The sequence below is a fragment of the Oncorhynchus keta genome, chromosome 14 (genome assembly GCF_023373465.1).
Source record: "Oncorhynchus keta strain PuntledgeMale-10-30-2019 chromosome 14, Oket_V2, whole genome shotgun sequence".
NCBI classification, from domain to species: domain Eukaryota; kingdom Metazoa; phylum Chordata; class Actinopteri; order Salmoniformes; family Salmonidae; genus Oncorhynchus; species Oncorhynchus keta.
This window is the reverse complement of record NC_068434.1, coordinates 1,455,973-1,472,904: the sequence shown is the minus strand read 5'-3', so window position 1 is coordinate 1,472,904 and position 16,932 is coordinate 1,455,973. Positions and strand designations below refer to the sequence as shown.

General features: G+C 40.4%; 1 protein-coding gene across 1 annotated transcript in view; it reads left to right on the top strand.

The window, feature by feature from the left end:
- dmrt1 (doublesex and mab-3 related transcription factor 1) overlaps window positions 1–16,932 on the top strand; it is a 79,158-nt gene that overhangs the window by 23,743 nt on the left and 38,483 nt on the right.

Below are 16,932 nucleotides of genomic sequence, written 5' to 3'. Positions count from 1 at the left end.
AGGCTAGTTGAGAACACCTTTATTTAACCAGGTAGGCCAGTTGAGAACACCTTTATTTAACCAGGTAGGCCAGTTGAGAACACCTTTATTTAACCAGGTAGGCCAGTTGAGAACACCTTTATTTAACCAGGTAGGCTAGTTGAGAACACCTTTATTTAACCAGGTAGGCTAGTTGAGAACACCTTTATTTAACCAGGTAGGCCAGTTGAGAACACCTTTATTTAACCAGGTAGGCTAGTTGAGAACACCTTATTTAACCAGGTAGGCCAGTTGAGAACACCTTTATTTAACCAGGTAGGCTAGTTGAGAACACCTTTATTTAACCAGGTAGGCTAGTTGAGAACACCTTTATTTAACCAGGTAGGCTAGTTGAGAACACCTTTATTTAACCAGGTAGGCTAGTTGAGAACACCTTTATTTAACCAGGTAGGTCAGTTGAGAACACCTTTATTTAACCAGGTAGGCCAGTTGAGAACACCTTTATTTAACCAGGTAGGCTAGTTGAGAACACCTTTATTTAACCAGGTAGGCCAGTTGAGAACACCTTTATTTAACCAGGTAGGCTAGTTGAGAACACCTTTATTTAACCAGGTAGGCCAGTTGAGAACACCTTTATTTAACCAGGTAGGCCAGTTGAGAACACCTTTATTTAACCAGGTAGGCCAGTTGAGAACACCTTTATTTAACCAGGTAGGCTAGTTGAGAACACCTTTATTTAACCAGGTAGGCTAGTTGAGAACACCTTTATTTAACCAGGTAGGCCAGTTGAGAACACCTTTATTTAACCAGGTAGGCTAGTTGAGAACACCTTTATTTAACCAGGTAGGCTAGTTGAGAACACCTTTATTTAACCAGGTAGGCTAGTTGAGAACACCTTTATTTAACCAGGTAGGCTAGTTGAGAACACCTTTATTTAACCAGGTAGGCCAGTTGAGAACACCTTTATTTAACCAGGTAGGCCAGTTGAGAACACCTTTATTTAACCAGGTAGGCCAGTTGAGAACACCTTTATTTAACCAGGTAGGCCAGTTGAGAACACCTTTATTTAACCAGGTAGGCCAGTTGAGAACACCTTTATTTAACCAGGTAGGCCAGTTGAGAACACCTTTATTTAACCAGGTAGGCTAGTTGAGAACACCTTTATTTAACCAGGTAGGCCAGTTGAGAACACCTTTATTTAACCAGGTAGGCTAGTTGAGAACACCTTTATTTAACCAGGTAGGCTAGTTGAGAACACCTTTTATTTAACCAGGTAGGCCAGTTGAGAACACCTTTATTTAACCAGGTGGCCAGTTGAGAACACCTTTATTTAACCAGGTAGGCCAGTTGAGAACACCTTTATTTAACCAGGTGGCCAGTTGAGAACACCTTTATTTAACCAGGTAGGCTAGTTGAGAACACCTTTATTTAACCAGGTAGGCTAGTTGAGAACACCTTTATTTAACCAGGTAGGCCAGTTGAGAACACCTTTATTTAACCAGGTGGCCAGTTGAGAACACCTTTATTTAACCAGGTAGGCTAGTTGAGAACACCTTTATTTAACCAGGTAGGCTAGTTGAGAACACCTTTATTTAACCAGGTAGGCTAGTTGAGAACACCTTTATTTAACCAGGTAGGCTAGTTGAGAACACCTTTATTTAACCAGGTAGGCTAGTTGAGAACACCTTTATTTAACCAGGTAGGCTAGTTGAGAACACCTTTATTTAACCAGGTAGGCCAGTTGAGAACACCTTTATTTAACCAGGTAGGCTAGTTGAGAACACCTTTATTTAACCAGGTAGGCCAGTTGAGAACACCTTTATTTAACCAGGTAGGCTAGTTGAGAACACCTTTATTTAACCAGGTAGGCTAGTTGAGAACACCTTTATTTAACCAGGTAGGCTAGTTGAGAACACCTTTATTTAACCAGGTAGGCTAGTTGAGAACACCTTTATTTAACCAGGTAGGCTAGTTGGAGAACACCTTTATTTAACCAGGTAGGCCAGTTGAGAACACCTTTATTTAACCAGGTAGGCCAGTTGAGAACACCTTTATTTAACCAGGTAGGCTAGTTGAGAACACCTTTATTTAACCAGGTAGGCCAGTTGAGAACACCTTTATTTAACCAGGTAGGCCAGTTGAGAACACCTTTATTTAACCAGGTAGGCTAGTTGAGAACACCTTTATTTAACCAGGTAGGCCAGTTGAGAACACCTTTTATTTAACCAGGTAGGCCAGTTGAGAACACCTTTATTTAACCAGGTGGCCAGTTGAGAACACCTTTATTTAATCAGGTAGGCTAGTTGAGAACACCTTTATTTAACCAGGTAGGCCAGTTGAGAACACCTTTATTTAACCAGGTGGCCAGTTGAGAACACCTTTATTTAACCAGGTGGCCAGTTGAGAACACCTTTATTTAACCAGGTGGCCAGTTGAGAACACCTTCATTTAACCAGGTAGGCTAGTTGAGAACACCTTTATTTAACCAGGTAGGCTAGTAGAGAACACCTTTATTTAACCAGGTAGGCTAGTTGAGAACACCTTTATTTAACCAGGTAGGCTAGTTGAGAACACCTTTATTTAACCAGGTGGCCAGTTGAGAACACCTTTATTTAACCAGGTGGCCAGTTGAGAACACCTTTATTTAACCAGGTAGGCTAGTTGAGAACACCTTTATTTAACCAGGTAGGCTAGTTGAGAACACCTTTATTTAACCAGGTAGGCTAGTAGAGAACACCTTTATTTAACCAGGTAGGCTAGTTGAGAACACCTTTATTTAACCAGGTGGCCAGTTGAGAACACCTTTATTGAACCAGGTGGCCAGTTGAGAACACCTTTATTTAACCAGGTAGGCTATTTGAGAACACCTTTATTTAACCAGGTAGGCTAGTTGAGAACACCTTTATTTAACCAGGTAGGCTAGTTGAGAACACCTTTATTTAACCAGGTAGGCCAGTTGAACACCTTTATTTAACCAGGTAGGCTAGTTGAGAACACCTTTATTTAACCAGGTAGGCCAGTTGAGAACACCTTTATTTAACCAGGTAGGCTAGTTGAGAACACCTTTATTTAACCAGGTAGGCTAGTTGAGAACACCTTTATTTAACCAGGTAGGCTAGTTGAGAACACCTTTATTTAACCAGGTAGGCTAGTTGAGAACACCTTTATTTAACCAGGTAGGCTAGTTGAGAACACCTTTATTTAACCAGGTAGGCCAGTTGAGAACACCTTTATTTAACCAGGTAGGCCAGTTGAGAACACCTTTATTTAACCAGGTAGGCCAGTTGAGAACACCTTTATTTAACCAGGTAGGCTAGTTGAGAACACCTTTATTTAACCAGGTAGGCCAGTTGAGAACACCTTTATTTAACCAGGTAGGCTAGTTGAGAACACCTTTATTTAACCAGGTAGGCTAGTTGAGAACACCTTTATTTAACCAGGTAGGCCAGTTGAGAACACCTTTATTTAACCAGGTAGGCTAGTTGAGAACACCTTTATTTAACCAGGTAGGCTAGTTGAGAACACCTTTATTTAACCAGGTAGGCCAGTTGAGAACACCTTTATTTAACCAGGTAGGCTAGTTGAGAACACCTTTATTTAACCAGGTAGGCCAGTTGAGAACACCTTTATTTAACCAGGTAGGCCAGTTGAGAACACCTTTATTTAACCAGGTAGGCTAGTTGAGAACACCTTTATTTAACCAGGTAGGCCAGTTGAGAACACCTTTATTTAACCAGGTAGGCCAGTTGAGAACACCTTTATTTAACCAGGTAGGCTAGTTGAGAACACCTTTATTTAACCAGGTAGGCTAGTTGAGAACACCTTTATTTAACCAGGTAGGCTAGTTGAGAACACCTTTATTTAACCAGGTAGGCTAGTTGAGAACACCTTTATTTAACCAGGTAGGCTATTTGAGAACACCTTTATTTAACCAGGTAGGCTAGTTGAGAACACCTTTATTTAACCAGGTAGGCTAGTTGAGAACACCTTTATTTAACCAGGTAGGCTATTTGAGAACACCTTTATTTAACCAGGTAGGCTAGTTGAGAACACCTTTATTTAACCAGGTAGGCTAGTTGAGAACACCTTTATTTAACCAGGTAGGCCAGTTGAGAACACCTTTATTTAACCAGGTAGGCTAGTTGAGAACACCTTTATTTAACCAGGTAGGCCAGTTGAGAACACCTTTATTTAACCAGGTAGGCTAGTTGAGAACACCTTTATTTAACCAGGTAGGCTAGTTGAGAACACCTTTATTTAACCAGGTAGGCTATTTGAGAACACCTTTATTTAACCAGGTAGGCTATTTGAGAACACCTTTATTTAACCAGGTAGGCTAGTTGAGAACACCTTTATTTAACCAGGTAGGCTAGTTGAGAACACCTTTATTTAACCAGGTAGGCTATTTGAGAACACCTTTATTTAACCAGGTAGGCTAGTTGAGAACACCTTTATTTAACCAGGTAGGCCAGTTGAGAACACCTTTATTTAACCAGGTAGGCTAGTTGAGAACACCTTTATTTAACCAGGTGGCCAGTTGAGAACACCTTTATTTAACCAGGTGGCCAGTTGAGAACACCTTTATTTAACCAGGTAGGCTATTTGAGAACACCTTATTTAACCAGGTAGGCTAGTTGAGAACACCTTTATTTAACCAGGTAGGCTAGTTGAGAACACCTTTATTTAACCAGGTAGGCCAGTTGAACACCTTTATTTAACCAGGTAGGCTAGTTGAGAACACCTTTATTTAACCAGGTAGGCCAGTTGAGAACACCTTTATTTAACCAGGTAGGCTAGTTGAGAACACCTTTATTTAACCAGGTAGGCTAGTTGAGAACACCTTTATTTAATCAGGTAGGCTAGTTGAGAACACCTTTATTTAACCAGGTAGGCTAGTTGAGAACACCTTTATTTAACCAGGTAGGCTAGTTGAGAACACCTTATTTAACCAGGTAGGCTAGTTGAGAACACCTTTATTTAACCAGGTAGGCCAGTTGAGAACACCTTTATTTAACCAGGTAGGCCAGTTGAGAACACCTTTATTTAACCAGGTAGGCCAGTTGAGAACACCTTTATTTAACCAGGTAGGCCAGTTGAGAACACCTTTATTTAACCAGGTAGGCTAGTTGAGAACACCTTTATTTAACCAGGTAGGCCAGTTGAGAACACCTTTATTTAACCAGGTAGGCTAGTTGAGAACACCTTTATTTAACCAGGTAGGCTAGTTGAGAACACCTTTATTTAACCAGGTAGGCCAGTTGAGAACACCTTTATTTAACCAGGTAGGCTAGTTGAGAACACCTTTATTTAACCAGGTAGGCTAGTTGAGAACACCTTTATTTAACCAGGTAGGCCAGTTGAGAACACCTTTATTTAACCAGGTAGGCCAGTTGAGAACACCTTTATTTAACCAGGTAGGCCAGTTGAGAACACCTTTATTTAACCAGGTAGGCCAGTTGAGAACACCTTTATTTAACCAGGTAGGCTAGTTGAGAACACCTTTATTTAACCAGGTGGCCAGTTGAGAACACCTTTATTTAACCAGGTGGCCAGTTGAGAACACCTTTATTTAACCAGGTAGGCTAGTTGAGAACACCTTTATTTAACCAGGTAGGCTAGTTGAGAACACCTTTATTTAACCAGGTAGGCTAGTAGAGAACACCTTTATTTAACCAGGTAGGCTAGTTGAGAACACCTTTATTTAACCAGGTGGCCAGTTGAGAACACCTTTATTGAACCAGGTGGCCAGTTGAGAACACCTTTATTTAACCAGGTAGGCTATTTGAGAACACCTTTATTTAACCAGGTAGGCTAGTTGAGAACACCTTTATTTAACCAGGTAGGCTAGTTGAGAACACCTTTATTTAACCAGGTAGGCTAGTTGAGAACACCTTTATTTAACCAGGTAGGCTAGTTGAGAACACCTTTATTTAACCAGGTAGGCTAGTTGAGAACACCTTTATTTAACCAGGTAGGCCAGTTGAACACCTTTATTTAACCAGGTAGGCTAGTTGAGAACACCTTTATTTAACCAGGTAGGCCAGTTGAGAACACCTTTATTTAACCAGGTAGGCTAGTTGAGAACACCTTTATTTAACCAGGTAGGCTAGTTGAGAACACCTTTATTTAATCAGGTAGGCTAGTTGAGAACACCTTTATTTAACCAGGTAGGCTAGTTGAGAACACCTTTATTTAACCAGGTAGGCTAGTTGAGAACACCTTTATTTAACCAGGTAGGCCAGTTGAGAACACCTTTATTTAACCAGGTAGGCCAGTTGAGAACACCTTTACTTAACCAGGTAGGCTAGTTGAGAACACCTTTATTTAACCAGGTAGGCCAGTTGAGAACACCTTTATTTAACCAGGTAGGCCAGTTGAGAACACCTTTATTTAACCAGGTAGGCCAGTTGAGAACACCTTTATTTAACCAGGTAGGCCAGTTGAGAACACCTTTATTTAACCAGGTAGGCCAGTTGAGAACACCTTTATTTAACCAGGTAGGCTAGTTGAGAACACCTTTATTTAACCAGGTAGGCCAGTTGAGAACACCTTTATTTAACCAGGTGGCCAGTTGAGAACACCTTTATTTAACCAGGTGGCCAGTTGAGAACACCTTTATTTAATCAGGTAGGCTAGTTGAGAACACCTTTATTTAACCAGGTAGGCCAGTTGAGAACACCTTTATTTAACCAGGTAGGCTAGTTGAGATCACCTTTATTTAACCAGGTAGGCTAGTTGAGAACACCTTTATTTAACCAGGTGGCCAGTTGAGAACACCTTCATTTAACCAGGTAGGCTAGTTGAGAACACCTTTATTTAACCAGGTAGGCTAGTAGAGAACACCTTTATTTAACCAGGTAGGCTAGTTGAGAACACCTTTATTTAACCAGGTAGGCTAGTTGAGAACACCTTTATTTAACCAGGTGGCCAGTTGAGAACACCTTTATTTAACCAGGTGGCCAGTTGAGAACACCTTTATTTAACCAGGTAGGCTAGTTGAGAACACCTTTATTTAACCAGGTAGGCTAGTTGAGAACACCTTTATTTAACCAGGTAGGCTAGTAGAGAACACCTTTATTTAACCAGGTAGGCTAGTTGAGAACACCTTTATTTAACCAGGTGGCCAGTTGAGAACACCTTTATTGAACCAGGTGGCCAGTTGAGAACACCTTTATTTAACCAGGTAGGCTATTTGAGAACACCTTTATTTAACCAGGTAGGCTAGTTGAGAACACCTTTATTTAACCAGGTAGGCTAGTTGAGAACACCTTTATTTAACCAGGTAGGCCAGTTGAACACCTTTATTTAACCAGGTAGGCTAGTTGAGAACACCTTTTATTTAACCAGGTAGGCCAGTTGAGAACACCTTTATTTAACCAGGTAGGCTAGTTGAGAACACCTTTATTTAACCAGGTAGGCTAGTTGAGAACACCTTTATTTAATCAGGTAGGCTAGTTGAGAACACCTTTATTTAACCAGGTAGGCTAGTTGAGAACACCTTTATTTAACCAGGTAGGCTAGTTGAGAACACCTTTATTTAACCAGGTAGGCCAGTTGAGAACACCTTTATTTAACCAGGTAGGCTAGTTGAGAACACCTTTATTTAACCAGGTAGGCCAGTTGAGAACACCTTTATTTAACCAGGTAGGCTAGGTGAGAACACCTTTATTTAACCAGGTAGGCCAGTTGAGAACACCTTTATTTAACCAGGTAGGCTAGTTGAGAACACCTTTATTTAACCAGGTAGGCTAGTTGAGAACACCTTTATTTAACCAGGTAGGCTATTTGAGAACACCTTTATTTAACCAGGTAGGCTATTTGAGAACACCTTTATTTAACCAGGTAGGCTAGTTGAGAACACCTTTATTTAACCAGGTAGGCTAGTTGAGAACACCTTTATTTAACCAGGTAGGCTATTTGAGAACACCTTTATTTAACCAGGTAGGCTAGTTGAGAACACCTTTTATTTAACCAGGTAGGCTAGTTGAGAACACCTTTATTTAACCAGGTAGGCCAGTTGAGAACACCTTTATTTAACCAGGTAGGCTAGTTGAGAACACCTTATTTAACCAGGTAGGCCAGTTGAGAACACCTTTATTTAACCAGGTAGGCTAGTTGAGAACACCTTTATTTAACCAGGTAGGCTAGTTGAGAACACCTTTATTTAACCAGGTAGGCTATTTGAGAACACCTTTATTTAACCAGGTAGGCTATTTGAGAACACCTTTATTTAACCAGGTAGGCTAGTTGAGAACACCTTTATTTAACCAGGTAGGCTAGTTGAGAACACCTTTATTTAACCAGGTAGGCTATTTGAGAACACCTTTATTTAACCAGGTAGGCTAGTTGAGAACACCTTTATTTAACCAGGTAGGCCAGTTGAGAACACCTTTATTTAACCAGGTAGGCTAGTTGAGAACACCTTTATTTAACCAGGTGGCCAGTTGAGAACACCTTTATTGAACCAGGTGGCCAGTTGAGAACACCTTTATTTAACCAGGTAGGCTATTTGAGAACACCTTTATTTAACCAGGTAGGCTAGTTGAGAACACCTTTATTTAACCAGGTAGGCTAGTTGAGAACACCTTTATTTAACCAGGTAGGCCAGTTGAACACCTTTATTTAACCAGGTAGGCTAGTTGAGAACACCTTTATTTAACCAGGTAGGCCAGTTGAGAACACCTTTATTTAACCAGGTAGGCTAGTTGAGAACACCTTTATTTAACCAGGTAGGCTAGTTGAGAACACCTTTATTTAATCAGGTAGGCTAGTTGAGAACACCTTTATTTAACCAGGTAGGCTAGTTGAGAACACCTTTATTTAACCAGGTAGGCTAGTTGAGAACACCTTTATTTAACCAGGTAGGCTAGTTGAGAACACCTTTTATTTAACCAGGTAGGCCAGTTGAGAACACCTTTATTTAACCAGGTAGGCCAGTTGAGAACACCTTTATTTAACCAGGTAGGCCAGTTGAGAACACCTTTATTTAACCAGGTAGGCCAGTTGAGAACACCTTTATTTAACCAGGTAGGCTAGTTGAGAACACCTTTATTTAACCAGGTAGGCCAGTTGAGAACACCTTTATTTAACCAGGTAGGCTAGTTGAGAACACCTTTATTTAACCAGGTAGGCTAGTTGAGAACACCTTTATTTAACCAGGTAGGCCAGTTGAGAACACCTTTATTTAACCAGGTAGGCTAGTTGAGAACACCTTTATTTAACCAGGTAGGCTAGTTGAGAACACCTTTATTTAACCAGGTAGGCCAGTTGAGAACACCTTTATTTAACCAGGTAGGCCAGTTGAGAACACCTTTATTTAACCAGGTAGGCCAGTTGAGAACACCTTTATTTAACCAGGTAGGCCAGTTGAGAACACCTTTATTTAACCAGGTAGGCTAGTTGAGAACACCTTTATTTAACCAGGTGGCCAGTTGAGAACACCTTTATTTAACCAGGTGGCCAGTTGAGAACACCTTTATTTAACCAGGTAGGCTAGTTGAGAACACCTTTATTTAACCAGGTAGGCTAGTTGAGAACACCTTTATTTAACCAGGTAGGCTAGTAGAGAACACCTTTATTTAACCAGGTAGGCTAGTTGAGAACACCTTTATTTAACCAGGTGGCCAGTTGAGAACACCTTTATTGAACCAGGTGGCCAGTTGAGAACACCTTTATTTAACCAGGTAGGCTATTTGAGAACACCTTTATTTAACCAGGTAGGCTAGTTGAGAACACCTTTATTTAACCAGGTAGGCTAGTTGAGAACACCTTTATTTAACCAGGTAGGCTAGTTGAGAACACCTTTATTTAACCAGGTAGGCTAGTTGAGAACACCTTTATTTAACCAGGTAGGCTAGTTGAGAACACCTTTATTTAACCAGGTAGGCCAGTTGAACACCTTTATTTAACCAGGTAGGCTAGTTGAGAACACCTTATTTAACCAGGTAGGCCAGTTGAGAACACCTTATTTAACCAGGTAGGCTAGTTGAGAACACCTTTATTTAACCAGGTAGGCTAGTTGAGAACACCTTTATTTAATCAGGTAGGCTAGTTGAGAACACCTTTATTTAACCAGGTAGGCTAGTTGAGAACACCTTTATTTAACCAGGTAGGCTAGTTGAGAACACCTTTATTTAACCAGGTAGGCCAGTTGAGAACACCTTTATTTAACCAGGTAGGCCAGTTGAGAACACCTTACTTAACCAGGTAGGCTAGTTGAGAACACCTTTATTTAACCAGGTAGGCCAGTTGAGAACACCTTTATTTAACCAGGTAGGCCAGTTGAGAACACCTTTATTTAACCAGGTAGGCCAGTTGAGAACACCTTTATTTAACCAGGTAGGCCAGTTGAGAACACCTTTATTTAACCAGGTAGGCCAGTTGAGAACACCTTTATTTAACCAGGTAGGCTAGTTGAGAACACCTTTATTTAACCAGGTAGGCCAGTTGAGAACACCTTTATTTAACCAGGTGGCCAGTTGAGAACACCTTTATTTAACCAGGTGGCCAGTTGAGAACACCTTTATTTAATCAGGTAGGCTAGTTGAGAACACCTTTATTTAACCAGGTAGGCCAGTTGAGAACACCTTTATTTAACCAGGTAGGCTAGTTGAGATCACCTTTATTTAACCAGGTAGGCTAGTTGTGAACACCTTTATTTAACCAGGTGGCCAGTTGAGAACACCTTTATTTAACCAGGTAGGCTAGTTGAGAACACCTTTATTTAACCAGGTAGGCTAGTAGAGAACACCTTTATTTAACCAGGTAGGCTAGTAGAGAACACCTTTATTTAACCAGGTAGGCTAGTTGAGAACACCTTTATTTAACCAGGTGGCCAGTTGAGAACACCTTTATTTAACCAGGTGGCCAGTTGAGAACACCTTTATTTAACCAGGTAGGCTAGTTGAGAACACCTTTATTTAACCAGGTAGGCTAGTTGAGAACACCTTTATTTAACCAGGTAGGCTAGTAGAGAACACCTTTATTTAACCAGGTAGGCTAGTTGAGAACACCTTTATTTAACCAGGTGGCCAGTTGAGAACACCTTTATTGAACCAGGTGGCCAGTTGAGAACACCTTTATTTAACCAGGTAGGCTATTTGAGAACACCTTTATTTAACCAGGTAGGCTAGTTGGAGAACACCTTTATTTAACCAGGTAGGCTAGTTGAGAACACCTTTATTTAACCAGGTAGGCCAGTTGAACACCTTTATTTAACCAGGTAGGCTAGTTGAGAACACCTTTATTTAACCAGGTAGGCCAGTTGAGAACACCTTTATTTTAACCAGGTAGGCTAGTTGAGAACACCTTTATTTAACCAGGTAGGCTAGTTGGAGAACACCTTTATTTAATCAGGTAGGCTAGTTGAGAACACCTTTATTTAACCAGGTAGGCTAGTTGAGAACACCTTTATTTAACCAGGTAGGCTAGTTGAGAACACCTTTATTTAACCAGGTAGGCTAGTTGAGAACACCTTTATTTAACCAGGTAGGCCAGTTGAGAACACCTTTATTTAACCAGGTAGGCCAGTTGAGAACACCTTTATTTAACCAGGTAGGCCAGTTGAGAACACCTTTATTTAACCAGGTAGGCCAGTTGAGAACACCTTTATTTAACCAGGTAGGCTAGTTGAGAACACCTTTATTTAACCAGGTAGGCCAGTTGAGAAACACCTTTATTTAACCAGGTAGGCTAGTTGAGAACACCTTTATTTAACCAGGTAGGCTAGTTGAGAACACCTTTATTTAACCAGGTAGGCCAGTTGAGAACACCTTTATTTAACCAGGTAGGCTAGTTGAGAACACCTTTATTTAACCAGGTAGGCTAGTTGAGAACACCTTTATTTAACCAGGTAGGCCAGTTGAGAACACCTTTATTTAACCAGGTAGGCCAGTTGAGAACACCTTTATTTAACCAGGTAGGCCAGTTGAGAACACCTTTATTTAACCAGGTAGGCCAGTTGAGAACACCTTTATTTAACCAGGTAGGCTAGTTGAGAACACCTTTATTTAACCAGGTAGGCCAGTTGAGAACACCTTTATTTAACCAGGTAGGCTAGGTGAGAACACCTTTATTTAACCAGGTAGGCCAGTTGAGAACACCTTTATTTAACCAGGTAGGCTAGTTGAGAACACCTTTATTTAACCAGGTAGGCTAGTTGAGAACACCTTTATTTAACCAGGTAGGCTATTTGAGAACACCTTTATTTAACCAGGTAGGCTATTTGAGAACACCTTTATTTAACCAGGTAGGCTAGTTGAGAACACCTTTATTTAACCAGGTAGGCTAGTTGAGAACACCTTTATTTAACCAGGTAGGCTATTTGAGAACACCTTTATTTAACCAGGTAGGCTAGTTGGAGAACACCTTTATTTAACCAGGTAGGCTAGTTGAGAACACCTTTATTTAACCAGGTGGCCAGTTGAGAACACCTTTATTTAACCAGGTAGGCTAGTTGAGAACACCTTTATTTAACCAGGTAGGCCAGTTGAGAACACCTTTATTTAACCAGGTAGGCTAGTTGAGAACACCTTTATTTAACCAGGTAGGCTAGTTGAGAACACCTTTATTTAACCAGGTAGGCTATTTGAGAACACCTTTATTTAACCAGGTAGGCTATTTGAGAACACCTTTATTTAACCAGGTAGGCTAGTTGAGAACACCTTTATTTAACCAGGTAGGCTAGTTGAGAACACCTTTATTTAACCAGGTAGGCTATTTGAGAACACCTTTATTTAACCAGGTAGGCTAGTTGAGAACACCTTTATTTAACCAGGTAGGCCAGTTGAGAACACCTTTATTTAACCAGGTAGGCTAGTTGGAGAACACCTTTATTTAACCAGGTGGCCAGTTGAGAACACCTTTATTGAACCAGGTGGCCAGTTGAGAACACCTTTATTTAACCAGGTAGGCTATTTGAGAACACCTTTATTTAACCAGGTAGGCTAGTTGAGAACACCTTTATTTAACCAGGTAGGCTAGTTGAGAACACCTTTATTTAACCAGGTAGGCCAGTTGAACACCTTTATTTAACCAGGTAGGCTAGTTGAGAACACCTTTATTTAACCAGGTAGGCCAGTTGAGAACACCTTTATTTAACCAGGTAGGCTAGTTGAGAACACCTTTATTTAACCAGGTAGGCTAGTTGAGAACACCTTTATTTAATCAGGTAGGCTAGTTGAGAACACCTTTATTTAACCAGGTAGGCTAGTTGAGAACACCTTTATTTAACCAGGTAGGCTAGTTGAGAACACCTTTATTTAACCAGGTAGGCTAGTTGAGAACACCTTTATTTAACCAGGTAGGCCAGTTGAGAACACCTTATTTAACCAGGTAGGCCAGTTGAGAACACCTTTATTTAACCAGGTAGGCCAGTTGAGAACACCTTTATTTAACCAGGTAGGCCAGTTGAGAACACCTTTATTTAACCAGGTAGGCTAGTTGAGAACACCTTTATTTAACCAGGTAGGCCAGTTGAGAACACCTTTATTTAACCAGGTAGGCTAGTTGAGAACACCTTTATTTAACCAGGTAGGCTAGTTGAGAACACCTTTATTTAACCAGGTAGGCCAGTTGAGAACACCTTTTATTTAACCAGGTAGGCTAGTTGAGAACACCTTTATTTAACCAGGTAGGCTAGTTGAGAACACCTTTATTTAACCAGGTAGGCCAGTTGAGAACACCTTTATTTAACCAGGTAGGCCAGTTGAGAACACCTTTTATTTAACCAGGTAGGCCAGTTGAGAACACCTTTATTTAACCAGGTAGGCCAGTTGAGAACACCTTTATTTAACCAGGTAGGCTAGTTGAGAACACCTTTATTTAACCAGGTAGGCCAGTTGAGAACACCTTTATTTAACCAGGTAGGCTAGTTGAGAACACCTTTATTTAACCAGGTAGGCCAGTTGAGAACACCTTTATTTAACCAGGTAGGCTAGTTGAGAACACCTTTATTTAACCAGGTAGGCTAGTTGAGAACACCTTTATTTAACCAGGTAGGCTATTTGAGAACACCTTTATTTAACCAGGTAGGCTATTTGAGAACACCTTTATTTAACCAGGTAGGCTAGTTGAGAACACCTTTATTTAACCAGGTAGGCTAGTTGGAGAACACCTTATTTAACCAGGTAGGCTATTTGAGAACACCTTTATTTAACCAGGTAGGCTAGTTGAGAACACCTTTATTTAACCAGGTAGGCTAGTTGAGAACACCTTTATTTAACCAGGTAGGCCAGTTGAGAACACCTTTATTTAACCAGGTAGGCTAGTTGAGAACACCTTTATTTAACCAGGTAGGCCAGTTGAGAACACCTTTATTTAACCAGGTAGGCTAGTTGAGAACACCTTTATTTAACCAGGTAGGCTAGTTGAGAACACCTTTATTTAACCAGGTAGGCTAGTTGAGAACACCATTTTATTTAAACTTTATTTAACCAGGGTAGGCTATTTGAGAACACCTTTATTTAACCAGGTAGGCTAGTTGAGAACACCTTTATTTAACCAGGTAGGCCAGTTGAGAACACCTTTATTTAACCAGGTAGGCTAGTTGAGAACACCTTTATTTAACCAGGTAGGCCAGTTGAGAACACCTTTATTTAACCAGGTAGGCCAGTTGAGAACACCTTTATTTAACCAGGTAGGCTAGTTGAGAACACCTTTATTTAACCAGGTAGGCCAGTTGAGAACACCTTTATTTAACCAGGTAGGCTAGTTGAGAACACCTTTATTTAACCAGGTAGGCCAGTTGAGAACACCTTTATTTAACCAGGTAGGCTAGTTGAGAACACCTTTATTTAACCAGGTAGGCTAGGTTGAGAACACCTTTATTTAACCAGGTAGGCTATTTGAGAACACCTTTATTTAACCAGGTAGGCTATTTGAGAACACCTTTATTTAACCAGGTAGGCTAGTTGAGAACACCTTTATTTAACCAGGTAGGCTAGTTGAGAACACCTTTATTTAACCAGGTAGGCTATTTGAGAACACCTTTATTTAACCAGGTAGGCTAGTTGAGAACACCTTTATTTAACCAGGTAGGCTAGTTGAGAACACCTTTATTTAACCAGGTAGGCTAGTTGAGAACACCTTTATTTAACCAGGTAGGCTAGTTGAGAACACCTTTATTTAACCAGGTAGGCCAGTTGAGAACACCTTTTATTTAACCAGGTAGGCTAGTTGAGAACACCTTTATTTAACCAGGTAGGCTAGTTGAGAACACCTTTATTTAACCAGGTAGGCTATTTGAGAACACCTTTATTTAACCAGGTAGGCTATTTGAGAACACCTTTATTTAACCAGGTAGGCTAGTTGAGAACACCTTTATTTAACCAGGTAGGCTAGTTGAGAACACCTTTATTTAACCAGGTAGGCTATTTGAGAACACCTTTATTTAACCAGGTAGGCTAGTTGAGAACACCTTTATTTAACCAGGTAGGCCAGTTGAGAACACCTTTATTTAACCAGGTAGGCTAGTTGAGAACACCTTTATTTAACCAGGTAGGCCAGTTGAGAACACCTTTATTTAACCAGGTAGGCTAGTTGAGAACACCTTTATTTAACCAGGTAGGCCAGTTGGCAGGTATTTGAGAACACCTTTATTTAACCAGGTAGGCTATTTGAGAACACCTTTATTTAACCAGGTAGGCCAGTTGAGAACACCTTTATTTAACCAGGTAGGCTAGTTGAGAACACCTTTATTTAACCAGGTAGGCTAGTTGAGAACACCTTTATTTAACCAGGTAGGCTATTTGAGAACACCTTTATTTAACCAGGTAGGCCAGTTGAGAACACCTTTATTTAACCAGGTAGGCTATTTGAGAACACCTTTATTTAACCAGGTAGGCTAGTTGAGAACACCTTATTTAACCCTAGTTGAGAACACCTTATTTAACCAGGTAGGCTAGTTAACCAGGGCTAGTTGGAGAACACCTTTATTTAACCAGGTAGGCTAGTTGAGAACACCTTTATTTAACCAGGTAGGCTAGTTGAGAACACCTTTATTTAACCAGGTAGGCTAGTTGAGAACACCTTTATTTAACCAGGTAGGCTAGTTGAGAACACCTTTATTTAACCAGGTAGGCTAGTTGAGAACACCTTTATTTAACCAGGTAGGCTAGTTGAGAACACCTTTATTTAACCAGGTAGGCTAGTTGAGAACACCTTTATTTAACCAGGTAGGCTAGTTGAGAACACCTTTATTTAACCAGGTAGGCTAGTTGAGAACACCTTTATTTAACCAGGTAGGCTAGTTGAGAACACCTTTATTTAACCAGGTAGGCTAGTTGAGAACACCTTTATTTAACCAGGTAGGCTAGTTGAGAACACCTTTATTTAACCAGGTAGGCTAGTTGAGAACACCTTTATTTAACCAGGTAGGCTAGTTGAGAACACCTTTATTTAACCAGGTAGGCTAGTTGAGAACACCTTTATTTAACCAGGTAGGCTAGTTGAGAACACCTTTATTTAACCAGGTAGGCTAGTTGAGAACACCTTTATTTAACCAGGTAGGCTAGTTGAGAACACCTTTATTTAACCAGGTAGGCTAGTTGAGAACACCTTTATTTAACCAGGTAGGCCAGTTGAGAACACCTTTATTTAACCAGGTAGGCTAGTTGAGAACACCTTTATTTAACCAGGTAGGCTAGTTGAGAACACCTTTATTTAACCAGGTAGGCTAGTTGAGAACACCTTTATTTAACCAGGTAGGCCAGTTGAGAACACCTTTATTTAACCAGGTAGGCTAGTTGAGAACACCTTTATTTAACCAGGTAGGCTAGTTGAGAACACCTTTATTTAACCAGGTAGGCTAGTTTGAGAACACCTTTATTTAACCAGGTAGGCCAGTTGAGAACACCTTTATTTAACCAGGTAGGCTAGTTGAGAACACCTTTATTTAACCAGGTAGGCTAGTTGAGAACACCTTTATTTAACCAGGTAGGCTAGTTGAGAACACCT